This window comes from Bombina bombina, chromosome 5 (genome assembly GCF_027579735.1).
Source record: "Bombina bombina isolate aBomBom1 chromosome 5, aBomBom1.pri, whole genome shotgun sequence".
Lineage (NCBI taxonomy): Eukaryota > Metazoa > Chordata > Amphibia > Anura > Bombinatoridae > Bombina > Bombina bombina.
The window spans coordinates 29859414-29873676 of record NC_069503.1 but is presented as its reverse complement, the minus strand read 5'-3'; the positions used below and the strand labels follow the sequence as shown (position 1 = coordinate 29873676).

Genomic DNA, 14263 nt, shown 5'->3' with positions numbered 1-14263 from the left:
GGTATCTAGTAAACAGGCGGTTTACAAATTTGAAGGCACATAAGGGGTTAAGTGTAGTGAATATTGATTGTGTCTCTTTACATATGGGTTGATTAATTTAAATCATGTTGTTTACACATAAGGATGACAACCCACTCTAAATATCAGCTGCATTAACTAAAATACTCAGTTTACACAACAAATTGATTGCAGACCATAGGTTTAAAGGTGTAGTTGTGATTAGATATTCAAGGACTGCAGTTTAAAGTCAGCGTTGGTAACTGGGTTTATAGCTGCAGTATGAGACACCAATAATACCGTGTTTAAATATCAAACATATGCACCCAAGTTTGCCTGTTATCCCTCTTAGATAATAAGGTGGCCAATATCAGAAAACATGAAAATAAATAATATGGTTCTACCTCAGCATCTACTGTACCGTACATCAGACCAGAACTTGATAAACGTTGCCAATACGCATCAATAATATGGAGAACCTAAGGAAACACCTTCAATATGCATTTGCATTTGCTCAAAGGAACTTAGAGAAAGCTGCAACTGCCACTAAAACTTGATCTCAAATTGTCCAAAAAGGAATATGAAAAAAATAATAAAGTTTATCTTTGTAACTATGGAAGAGATCAGGTTAAGGAGAAGAAATTTCTCCCATCATGGAAGGGTCCTTTTATCATTACTGACAAAATATATCCAGTGGCATATAAAATAAGGATCCCCAAAAATAATAGTTTCATAGATAAATGTGTCCATATTAATCAGCTGCGAGCGTGCCATCCCAGGTCCCAACTACAAGTTATAGAGGGAGAATGAAGTGTCATATCCCCACATACACTAAAGAAATATTGTAGTTTAAGGATACCTAGCTAATGAGCATAGGGGCTCAAAAATAATGGACTCTCTGCATAGAAGACTGTCTATGATGCATACTGTCAATGTACTCACCAAATACCACTATAAGCCAATTCCAATATATGTGTCCTACAGACATTGAAAATTGGAAGGGGGAATTATGTCAGGGTACAGGTGAATGACATATATATATATATATAAAATAACAAAATAATTTGTTTATATATGAAGCCATATTTTTATCAGATATTTCTATAAGGTTACAATTCTGATGTCAGGAATTGACTTAAAACCCATGTAATTTGAATACACATCTCAAAGCTCAATGCAGACAAGATGTCCCAAAAACTTAAAAAGAGAACATTTGCTCCCTAGCTAAAAATACAAACTTCAAAACATTCTTTACCTCACCACTTAATGAGATTAGATATTTTCAAACAAAGATAAACATGGTACCTAGCTCAGGATGCTACCTGTGGTGAGGGGGACACTGAGTCTGTAATCAGCAGTGGGAAGAAGCTCAAAATCCTAGGGAAATGGTAATTAGCATAGACCTGTTAATTGCCCCTGAACCTCAGATACACATCTGTATTGCTAGCTAAATAGAAAATATATGTTGTATTGTGACTTTGAAATTAATTGAAAATACAACTTGTATAATATTAAATATGAACAGCTAAATATGGGAGATTGTCTAATATTAGATGGGTATTTCCTAAACTTGATAGGTGGCTATTTTAGTCGGTCTAAAATGTTTAACTGTGTCAAAATAATAACCTCTGTCTCTCTTTATTTTTCAGACATATAGTAACAAGATGCCCTATGAATATGGGTCATAAACAAGATTAAACAAAATTCATGATTATAAATTTATTAGAAATATTACATATACTGTATTCATGTTAAGATACAATACAATACCAGGATATTGAATGCTATGATTCTGTGAAGAAAAATAATTAACAGTATAAATTGCTATTAATATGATCACTGAAAATATACTTATGTCTGGTAGTCATAGTTTATTAATATCAAATTATAGTGTACATATTAAAAATATACAAGAATCTGTATTTTCGGTTAGCAGTATTGAAAATGAAATGGTTTGTTTTTGTCATGTTGCCCCTGGTGTTGCGATGCGAGAATTACAGTCAAAAGATTTGACTGTTAACATAGATGCGTTTCCCTAGTAACCATGCATTACCAGTGAACCAATGGAGGGACAAGCTTTCGTTAAGGGCCTAGCCAATTCACCAATGATGGAACAGAATAAAAAGGGGTGGGGTTACATCACATGATTTAACCCCATGCATGGAGATAGTGTGGGCGGTCTTTTCTGCTAAGCTGGTGACTGATAATTGCTGCCTGGAACACGGTCACTATAAGTGAAATTGGGCTACCTTTTCTTATCCACATTGCAAAATACTTATTTTGTTTGCTGAGGTAAATTGGACTTATTGAGAAATTCTGGAAGATGGAATATTCATTTGTTATCTAGTAAAGTATAAGAGGTTGCTAAATATAGGTAATATTAAAAACAAATACATTCATTATTGCTACAATCAAACTGCAGTTAACAGATTTAAAAAGGTATTTTGTATTTTAGCTGCATTCATAATTCTGTGTGGTTTAAAACTAATCTTTTGTATGTTAAGTAATTTATTTTTGCATATATATATATATATATATATATATATATATATATTAGAATTTACTTTATTGCTGCTAAAGAATTTATTTCATCTCAGATAACAGCATATAAATTGACTGGCAAAGTGTATTGTTCAATTGTTTAACTAAGCACTGTTAAAGTTAGTGGCTTATATCTTGGTATCTCATTGTGTTATTTTAATGAAATTCAACTGCGAATAAGGTTAATAAATAAGGAAAGTTTTGTGATCTTTGCCTAGCATATTATAATAGTTTAAATATGTATAGTTTGATTCAGGTCTGACTTTCTACAAATATATTTCAATGTGTCTATAAATTTTAACTAATATAAAGAATTTAGGAAATTACATTGAAAAAAAAACAGTTTGTGTACTTTGCGCTCTTTAGACAGACACCAATGCAGAGTAGAGATTAAAAAGTAGAAAATCTTTATTCAGGTTAAATCCATAAAACACAGGAGTAATCCTATAGAGTAAAAAATGTGTGCAAAAAAGTTTGACCGGTTTCGGTCACTGGGACCGTAGTCATAAACCTAAAAAGTGACTGCCAATGTAAGGCTTTTAATCTACCTGGTCTTCTCCTATTGGAGAATCCAGTAGCTAACACAAATTAACTCATTGTTTACTAGTATTAATCATAGACACCATAGAAATGAATCTAAGGATGAATAAGGACTGGAATAGATATAGGAGTTGAGATTTAAATATATATAACAAGCAATATTTGCAAGTTAAATGGACCTAATGTTAGTTTGTCCATTAACAGAAAAGCAAAAATATATACTTATCATTTCAGAGAAAACATGGATGTTCAGTTTAGATACCTACATTAAATTCATGGGACTCAGTGTGACCAAATTGCCCTTACATAAACATTGATACAAATATAAATATATGTATTCATCCATAAACATATACCTATATAATTGTAAGAAAAATACACATATGAGAAACACATGTTAAAAACACATATACATTTTCATATAAATTTATCCAAGTATTGTTTTGTATATGCATTTTTATTGGAGGTTTATTTTAAAGGCTAATTATTAAATATATTGTATTATAACCCTGCCATATACTGACATTAATAAACAAGGAAAATACAATTTTTTCCTGTGCAATATTAATAAAGAACACTGGGGGTGCTTTGGTGGTGAATGGTTGTGTAAACTGGTCAGTATGAGGATGGATCTGTATATTCCTGTGTGGTGTTTGGATTCTATCACATATATAAGAGAAACTAAGGTGCACATATATAGAGCAACAAAGGACAGCAGGAGAGCTCTACTAATCTGGGGCTTTTATAAATGGGATTTAGAAAGTATTATTTACAATATGATCTTTTTTGATGCTTCTATTTAGAGAGTTTGTCCTCTTTAGAATAATTGTAAAAAAAATTGTACACTGTGTATATAAAATGTATCTGTGTGTAAATATTTGGTGTTTTGTGATACCCGACTTCAATAAAAAAATCTTTTTTCCACTTTCTAAACATGTGAAAGGTTTCTTCCCTTGTGAATACTTTCATGTTTTCTCAGATTACGCTTATCTGTAAAACATTTTCCATACTCTGTACATGTGAAAGGCTTTTCTCCTGTGTGAATAATTTCATGAGATTTCAGACTATTTATTTGTGTAAAACTTTTTCCACACTCTGTACATGTGAACGGCTTTACTCCTGTGTGAATCATTTCATGAGATTTCAGATTACTCATATATGTAAACATTTTTCCACACTCTGTACATGTGAAAGGCTTTTCTCCTGTGTGAATCAATTCGTGAGTTTTCAGACTACTCTTTTCTTTAAATAACATTCCACACTCTGTACATGTGAAAGGCCTTTCTCCTGTGTGAATACTTTCATGAGTTTTCAGACTACTTATTTGTGTAAAACATTTTCCACACGCTGTACATTTGAAAGGCTTTTCTACTGTGTGAATCCTTTCATGATATTTCAGACTACTTATTTGTGTAAAACTTTTTCCACACTCTGTACATGTGAACGGCTTTTCTCCTGTGTGATTTCTTTCATGAGATTTCAGATGATTCATTTGTGTAAAACTTTTGCCACACGCTGTACATTTGAAAGGCTTTTTTCCTGTGTGAATCATTTCATGAGATTTCAGACTATATATTTGTGTAAAACTTTTTCCACACTCTGTACATGTGAAAGGCCTTTCTCCTGTGTGACTCCTTTCATGAGATTTCAGATTACTCATACATATAAAACTTTTTCCACACTCTGTACATGTGAAAGGCCTTTCTCCTGTATGAATCCTTTCATGGTTTTTCAGACTACTCTTTTGTGTAAAACTTTTTCCACACTCTGTACATGTGAACTTCTTTTCTCCTGTGTGACCCGTTTCATGATATTTCAGACTATTTATTTGTGTAAAACTTTTTCCACACTCTGTACATGTGAAAGGCCTTTCTCCTGTATGAATCCTTTCATGCTTTTTCAGATCACTCTTTAGTGTAAAACATTTTCCACACTCTGTACATGTGAACATCTTTTCTCCTGTGTGAATCATTTCATGTTTTTTTCAGATTACTCCTTTCAGTAAAACTATTTCCACACTCAGTACATGTGAAAGGCTTTTCTCCTGTGTGAATCCTTTCATGCTTTTTCAGATTACTCTTTTGTGCAAAACTATTTCCACACTCTGTACATGTGAAAGGCTTTTCTCCTGTGTGAATACTTTCATGAGTTTTCAGACTACTTATTTGTGTAAAACATTTTCCACACTCTGTACATTTGAAAGGCTTTTTTCCTGTGTGAATCATTTCATGAGATTTCAGACTACTTATTTGTGGAAAACATTTTCCACACTCTGTACATGTGAAAGGCTTTTCCCCTGTGTGGCTCCTTTCATGATATTTCAGACTACTCATACATATAAAACTTTTTCCACACTCTGTACATGTGAAAGGCCTTTCTCCTGTATGAATCCTTTCATGTGTTTTCAGACTACTCTTTAGTGTAAAACTTTTTCCACACTCCGTACATGTGAAAGACTTTTCTCCCGTGTGAATATTTTCATGCTTTTTCAGATCACTCTTTTGTGTAAAACTATTTCCACACTCTGTACATGTGAACAGCTTTTCTCCTGTGTGAATCCTTTCATGCTTTTTCCGATCACTCTTTTCTGTAAAACTTTTTTTTACACTCTGTACAGCTAAATGGTTTCTCCCCTGTGTGGGTCCTTTTATGAGCTATAAGTTTTGTCATTTGTGTAAAACCTTTTCCACACTGAGGATATGTGTTTGGCTTCTCACCTGTGTGAATTTTGTGGTGTTCTAGGAGACGAGACATCCATCTAAAGCTTTTCTCACATTCTGTACATTTGAAAGGTTTCTCCTTTGAATGAATCATTTGGTTAGACTGTAGACTTTTCTCTTCTTTAAATTTTTTTGAAATCTTGGTAAATGTTTGTGGTTTATCCTCTGGGATAATCATTTCACTAGATAAGGCATAAATATTGTCCTCTTGTTTGATAACTAAATTACTCTCTGTACATAATGATTGCTGCCCAGTTCCTGACAATTCATCAACTTCTTTAAATATCTGCTGTGATTTCCCAAATGTTTGTGAATAGTCATTAGTGTCTAAAAATGTTGGAGCCTGTGGTATCATTCTGATGCTTCCTGTAGTGAAGAATACAGATTAATTTTTCATGTGTTTGTCTACATAAAAATAAATGAAATAAAGACAAATAATATTTATTCTTTATAATATAATCCATCTTAATAAAAAATCATATTATTCTTTTATACGCAACAAAATGTCTTCTGTTTTGTGTTTATTTTAAAAAAAAATTGACATGTAAATCACAAATTAAAGAATGACCACAAAGAATATTGCATAATTTTCTCAGCCAGGGAACAAGTACATCTGTATTCTGGTCAAGAGAGGTGGCATCCACCATGGTCATTTAACATTGAATAAAGCAACTGCACATACAGTCCAGCACGACTCATTCTTAACAAGTTGGGTGAGAATATGATGTCTTAATTATCACAGACTAATAATCAGTTTGAGATGTTTTGAGAGGGTAAAAAGCAGTAATTTTACAATACTTTAAAGCTTTCAGCTGTGGTTGTTTAATTTATATAAACAGCCAAAAACTTTGTTTAATAATATTTACTGCAAAATTAAGCACCCAAATCAGGGGCAGTTCTGGGGTGGGGAACACTCACTGGGATCAAGTTAGTCATTTAAGTGTAGTTATGGGTGTTCCATGAGCGAGGTCAGGGCAGGGGAAGTTGGAGTGGCAGGTGTTCTGAATACAGAAGTCTGGGGGTGAGGTTAGGCAGTTAGACATGATCTGTCTAAAAGGACAGGGGCGGGGGTTGAATTTTTTACCCTCCTTCTTATCCCAATGGGAGTTGCTCCTTCTTTATATCGGTCACTGACACAAATGTCCTCAAAAGATGCAGATATAAATATAATAGTTTATATTTGTTTAATGAGTGATCTATTCTATTTTCCAGTAATTAAAGTCAGCATAAAATCTATTTTACTCACCTAACCCGTATGAGTTCATGCTGATAACAGGCTCCAATGTCTGTGCTCAGGAAGAAGGTTCCCTTATTTACTCCAGTTACATCAATACCTGATATCTCTCAGTGCTCTGGCTGTGTCTGTAAAAAGTATATTAAATGGTTTAGACAGATAATAATAATGGTTCTGATTAACTGTACACATGGTATAATTAAAGGCACACATAACAATTGATGTAATACACATCAGCTGTTTAGGTTATTACATATGTGCTATTGATTCAGCACAAGCATTTAGTACAATTAACACTGTGTGGGTTATAATTGCCCCTTAACGACGCATGTCGTACAGGGTAAGTCGCACACAACCTGGTCTTAAAAGACCAGCGACGTACCCTGTACGACATTAGGGGTTTAAAGCGGCTGGAAGCGATCCTGCTCGCTTCCAGCCGCTTTCCGGTTATTGCAGTGATGCCTCGATATCGAACCATCCTGCAATAACACCCCTTGGCCATCCGATGCAGAGAGAGCCACTCTGTGGCCCTCTCTGTACTGGACATCGATGGCCGGTATCGTTGGTGGGTGGGAGCCGACTTGGGAGGCGGGTAAGCGGCCATCGATGGGCCGCATAATGTAGAGGGGGGCGGGATCGTGGGCGGGGCCAATGGGGGCACGCTCGCATGCACGGGGGCAGCGGGCGCGTGCACGGGGCAGGAGCGGGTGAGAGTTGCTGCCAGTACTTAAGATGGCGGGGACAATTGTGGGGTGGGGGAGGGATAAGGGGGTCTGATGTTTCAGGTGGGACGCTGAGCTCTACACTAAAGCTAAAATTAACCCAGCAAGCTCCCTACAAGCTACCTAATTAATCCCTTCACTGCTAGCCATAATAGACGTGTGATGCGCAACGCCATTTAGCAGCATTCTGATTACCAAAAAGCAACGCCAAAGCCATATAGGTCTGCTATTTCTGAACAAAGGGGATCCCAGAGAAGCATTTACAAGCATTTGTGCCATAATTGCACAAGCTGTTTGTAAATCATTTCAGTGAGAAACCTAAAATTGTGAAAAATGTAACATTTTTTTTAATTTGATCGCATTTGGCGGTGAAATGGTGATATGAAATATACCAAAATGGGTCTAGATCAATGCTTGGGGTTGTCTACTACACTAAAGCTAAAATTACCCCAAAAATTAAGCCCTTCACTGCTGGGCATAATACACGTGTGGTGCACAGTGGCATTTAGCGGCCTTCTAATTAGCAACACCAAAGCCATATATGTCTGCTATTTCTGAACAAAAGGGATCCCAGAGATAAATTTATAACCATTTATGCCATAATTGAACAAGATGTTTGTAAATAATTTCAGTGAGAAACTGAAAGTTTGTGAAAAAATTTGTGAAAAAGTGAACTATTTTTTGTATTTCATCGCATTTTGGCGGTGAAATGGTGGCATGAAATATACCAAAATTGGCCTAGATCAATACTTTGGGATGTCTACTAAAAAAAAAAATATATATACATGTCAATGGTGTTACAAACTGCTATTTGTAACTGGCCCTTTAAATGGAAAATTGCCCTGCTTCCCTGGATTTTGGAGAAGCCTATTTGCCAGCCTCCTTCCTCATGACTATGGCCCCTGGAAGATTGTGCCCCTGAAAACATTAACTTTTATTGGGTGTGTATGGCCCTTTAAGAACCGTCTGGGGACATATTGTGACTTTGGTGAACAATGCCCCTTTAAGACTATGTCCCCAGACTTGTAAAATAACTTGGCCCTGGCTTTTTCCCACTTGGTTCAGTAAATAGGACTTACTGAACCAAGTACCACACAGGCAGAGTGTTCCACAGAAAAGGAGCACTGTTACAAAAGCATTAGTTTTCATTGTGTGCCATTAAGAGTTAATTTTGTTCAGCTTCAAGAAGCTATTCTAAATACAAGTTTGCTGGGATCAGCTCTAATTAAGTTTAGTGATAAACATTCCCATTGTCTAACCAGCCTGCTAGTGATAAGATGGACTGCATTGTTTAACTTGTTATCTGCTGAAGTAATGTACAGGGAGTGCAGAATTATTAGGCAAATGAGTATTTTGACCACATCATCCTCTTTATGCATGTTGTCTTACTCCAAGCTGTATAGGCTAGAAAGCCTACTACCAATTAAGCATATTAGGTGATGTGCATCTCTGTAATGAGAAGGGGTGTGGTCTAATGACATCAACACCCTATATCAGGTGTAAAATGGCAAAATGGGTCAAAAGAAGGACTTGACAGGCTCAGAAAAGTCAAAAATAGTGAGATATCTTGCAGAGGGATGCAGCACTCTTAAAATTGCAAAGCTTCTGAAGCGTGATCATCGAACAATCAAGCGTTTCATTCAAAATAGTCAACAGGGTCGCAAGAAGCGTGTGGAAAAACCAAGGCGCAAAATAACTGCCCATGAACTGAGAAAAGTCAAGCGTGCAGCTGCCAAGATGCCACTTGCCACCAGTTTGGCCATATTTCAGAGCTGCAACATCACTGGAGTGCCCAAAAGCACAAGGTGTGCAATACTCAGACACATGGCCAAGGTAAGAAAGGCTGAAAGACGACCACCACTGAACAAGACACACAAGCTGAAACGTCAAGACTGGGCCAAGAAATATCTCAAGACTGATTTTTCTAAGGTTTTATGGACTGATGAAATGAGAGTGAGTCTTGATGGGCCAGATGGATGGGCCCGTGGCTGGATTGGTAAAGGGCAGAGAGCTCCAGTCCGACTCAGACGCCAGCAAGGTGGAGGTGGAGTACTGGTTTGGGCTGGTATCATCAAAGATGAGCTTGTGGGGCCTTTTCGGGTTGAGGATGGAGTCAAGCTCAACTCCCAGTCCTACTGCCAGTTTCTGGAAGATACCTTCTTCAAGCAGTGGTACAGGAAGAAGTCTGCATCCTTCAAGAAAAACATGATTTTCATGCAGGACAATGCTCCATCACACGCGTCCAAGTACTCCACAGCGTGGCTGGCAAGAAAGGGTATAAAAGAAGAAAATCTAATGACATGGCCTCCTTGTTCACCTGATCTGAACCCCATTGAGAACCTGTGGTCCATCATCAAATGTGAGATTTACAAGGAGGGAAAACAGTACACCTCTCTGAACAGTGTCTGGGAGGCTGTGGTTGCTGCTGCACGCTATGTTGATGGAGAACAGATCAAAACACTGACAGAATCCATGGATGGCAGGCTTTTGAGTGTCCTTGCAAAGAAAGGTGGCTATATTGGTCACTGATTTGTTTTTGTTTTGTTTTTGAATGTCAGAAATGTATATTTGTGAATGTTGAGATGTTATATTGGTTTCACTGGTAAAAATAAATAATTGAAATGGGTATATATTTGTTTTTTGTTAAGTTGCCTAATATTTATGCACAGTAATAGTCACCTGCACACACAGATATCCCCCTAAAATAGCTAAAACTAAAAAAAAAAAAAAAAAAAAAAAAAAACTACTTCCAAAAATATTCAGCTTTGATATTAATGAGTTTTTTGGGTTCATTGAGAACATGGTTGCTGTTCAATAATAAAATTAATCCTCAAAAATACAACTTGCCTAATAATTCTGCACTCCCTGTAATTCTACTATGGCCTGTCAAAGGGCGTTGTCTCTCTATCTAAATGTATCAAATGTGTGATTGGGGATTTTATGCCTCCCCTGAGAGTGTCCTTTTTTGCATGTAACCTCAATAAAAAGCAGGCTGTGTGTTCCAGCACATCAGACCTCTTCTGACCCTCTAACTTGCAGCTTTGACTCATGTTTGTAGGGGACAGCTATAATCACTACAGGGATTGCTATGCTCTTCATACTCCCTTAGCTACTGAGCTCTTGTAAGAGCTCTTGTTCCTGATCCTGATTCACGCTACAGAAGGAAGAGGTTCACCTACGGGAGCCTGGTCGTAGGTCCAGGGCGCAGAGCAGACGGCAAGATACCAGCCCAGCAGCGGTGGTCCGTAGAGTCTGCATTACTTATGGTGGCTACGCAGTAGTCTATGGTGTCTACGGTGCTGATGATCCTTTGGTGAGGGCTAGGAGCATCCTTTTCTACGGTCCAACTTCCAGCCAGCCTGGAGGCAACCGTAACATTTGGCGGCAGCGGTGGGATGGCGTCCTAGCGCAAGGAGCAGCACCCCAACAGCACTGGTATCGTAGGAGAGTTATTGCACTGCGCATCATCCCTACCTACAGCAGCATGGAGCTGACAAGACACTGGTCAGAACCCTGTGAAGAGCACCTCAACCAGATCCGTCGCTATGAGGGCGCTGATTTCGTTCCAGAGGTAAAGAGGCGGCTAGTCCAATATGGTCCAGACCCTGCGCAGGAGGTAGTCAGTCGAATCATCCGGGAATTGGATACTGAGAACAAAGCGGCACGAGCCTTTGAGCGCCAACTGTGGAGTTTGAGGGTATGGACACCTGGTCTCCAGCGAGAAAGTGAGTTACAGGGAGAGGAGAGCACGACCTCCCTCCCCAGCGGCAGTATACCGTGCAGAGGGAAGAGACAACTGGTCTCCTTCCCCAACCCCAACCAGAGATACCCGAGGCAGCAGGCCTCATAGACTGGTCCTGGGAGGACCCCCAGCAGGCAGGTGGAGATGGGACCGCAGTCTCTCTACCGGCCCTACAGGGATGCTGGGCAGGCGGCCCAGATCCCCAGCGACAGACCCAGCTACAGGAGGGGAGAGCATCGACCTCCCTCCCCAACCTTAGTGTACCTTCCAGGGAGAGGAGACAACCGGTCTCTCTCCCCAGCCGCAGCATGTTCCACAGAGAGCGGAGAGCATCGACCTCCCTTCCCAACGGCCACCGGAGTATCAGGAGGAGGAGGTAAGCCAATCTCCCCCTCCCCAGCTAACTCCTAACTTGGGCCCAGGGTTAACAGTGGAGATGTTAACCCCCACTGACCCCCACGTTCCCTTTGCCACCGGGCAGGACTATGCCCCAATTCCCCCAGCAGAAGAGCTGGCATCAGGACAGAGCGCTGCTGGTCTCTGCCCTACAGACCCCCTTGTTACAGGACTGGCCTGCAAACCCCTCACCCCAGCAGAAGCGCTGGCACCAGGGCAGAGTGCCGCTGGCCTCTGCCCCCCAAGTACCACCAGCTATTTGCCCAGCTGCGCCAGGAAGGCCAAGGATGCTACACTTTCATCCTACAACCTGGAACCTACAGGCCAGTACTACTTTTTGTGGGGGGGCTACTTTGCTGCTAATGTTTATTTGTGGGTGGGTTGCGAGACTAACTTAGGCACTGACCGACAGAAGGTCAGGTGCCTGGTTAGTCTCCCTCCAAAAGGGGAGATATGTTACAAACTGCTATTTGTAACTGGCCCTTTAAATGGAAAATTGCCCTGCTTCCCTGGATTTTGGAGAAGCCTATTTGCCAGCCTCCTTCCTCATGACTATGGCCCCTGGAAGATTGTGCCACCGAAAACATATTAACTTTTATTGGGTATGTATGGCCCTTTAAGAACCGTCTGGGGACATATTGTGACTTTGGTGAACAATGCCCCTTTAAGTCTATGTCCCCAGACCTGTAAAATAACTTGGCCCTGGCTTTCTCCCACTTGGTTCAGTAAATAGGACTTACTGAACCAAGTACCACACAGGCAGAGTGTTCCACAGAAAGGGAGCACTGTTACAAAAGCATTAGTTTTCATTGTGTGCCATTAAGAGTTAATTTTGTTCAGCTTCAAGAAGCTATTCTAAATACAAGTTTGCTGGGATCAGCTCTAATTAAGTTTAGTGATAAACATTCCCATTGTCTAATCAGCCAGCTAGTGATAAGATGGACTGCATTGTTTAACTTGTTATCTGCTGAAGTAATGTAATTCTACTATGGCCTGTCAAAGGGCGTTGTCTCTCTATCTAAATGTATCAAATGTGTGATTGGGGATTTTATGCCTCCCCCTGAGAGTGTCCTTTTTTGCATGTAACCTCAATAAAAAGCAGGCTGTGTGTTCCAGCACATCAGACCTTCTCTGACGCTCTAACTTACAGCTTTGACTCATGTTTGTAGGAGACAGCTATAATCACTACAGGGATTGCTATGCTCTTCATACTCCCTTAGCTACTGAGCTCTTGTAAGAGCTCTTGTTCCTGATCCTGCTTCACGCTACAGAAGGAAGAGGTTCACCTACTGGAGCCTGATCGTAGGTCCAGGGCGCAGAGCAGACGGCGAGATACCAGCCCAGCAGCGGTGTTTTGTAGAGTCTGCATTACTTATGGTGGCTACGCAGTAGTCTATGGTGTCTATGGTGCTGATGATCCTTTGGTGAGCGCTAGGAGCATCCTTTTCTACGGTCTAACTTCCAGCCAGCCTGGAGGCAACCGTAACAAATGGATATTCAGGGATTCCTGAAAGATATCAGTGTTCCAATGTAACTAGCGCTCATTTTGAAAAAAAAAAAAAGGTTTGAAAATAGCAAAGTGCTACTTGTATTTATGACCCTATAACTTGCAAAAAAAAGCAAAGAACATGTAAACATTGGGTATTTCTAAACTCAGGACAAAATTTAGAAACTATTTAGCATTGGTGTTTTTTTTGGTGGTTGTAGATGTGTAACAGATTTTGGGGGTCAAAGTTACAAAAAGTGTGTTTTTTTCCATTTTTTTCTCATATTCTATATTTTTTTTTTAAAGTAAATTATAAGATATGATGAAAATAATGGTATCTTTAGAAAGTCCATTTAATGGCAAGAAAAACCGTATATAATATGTGTGGGTACACTAAATGAGTAAGAGGAAAATTACAGCTAAACACAAACACCGCAAAAATGTAAAAATAGCCTTGGTCCCAAACGGACAGAAAATGGAAAAGTGCTGTGGTCATTAAGGGGTTAAAGGGATATTAAAGTCAAAATTAATCTTTCATGATTCAGATAGGGCATGCAATTTTAAACAACTTTCTAATTTACTTTTATCATCAAATTTGCTTTGTTCTCTTGGTAATGTTAGTTGAAAGCTAATCCTATGAGGATCCTATGCCAATTTCTAAGCCCTAGAAGGCTGCCTCTTATCTAGATGCATTTGACATTTTTATTTACAGCTAGAGGGTGTTAGTTCATGTGTTTCATATAAATAACATTGTGCTCATGCATGTGGAGTTATTTAAGAGCCAACATTAATTGCCTGAAATGCCAGTTTGTCAAAAGATCTAAAGTACGGAGGCAGTCTGCAGAAGATTAGATACAAGGTAATTACAGTGGTAAAAAGTATAAT

The 14263-nt window shown here is 38.9% G+C and overlaps 1 pseudogene; it reads right to left on the bottom strand.

Annotated features, from left to right (window-relative positions):
* Positions 1–2922: 2922 nt before the first annotated feature.
* Positions 2923–14263, bottom strand: part of LOC128661254 (gastrula zinc finger protein XlCGF26.1-like) — a 104267-nt pseudogene continuing 92926 nt past the window's right edge.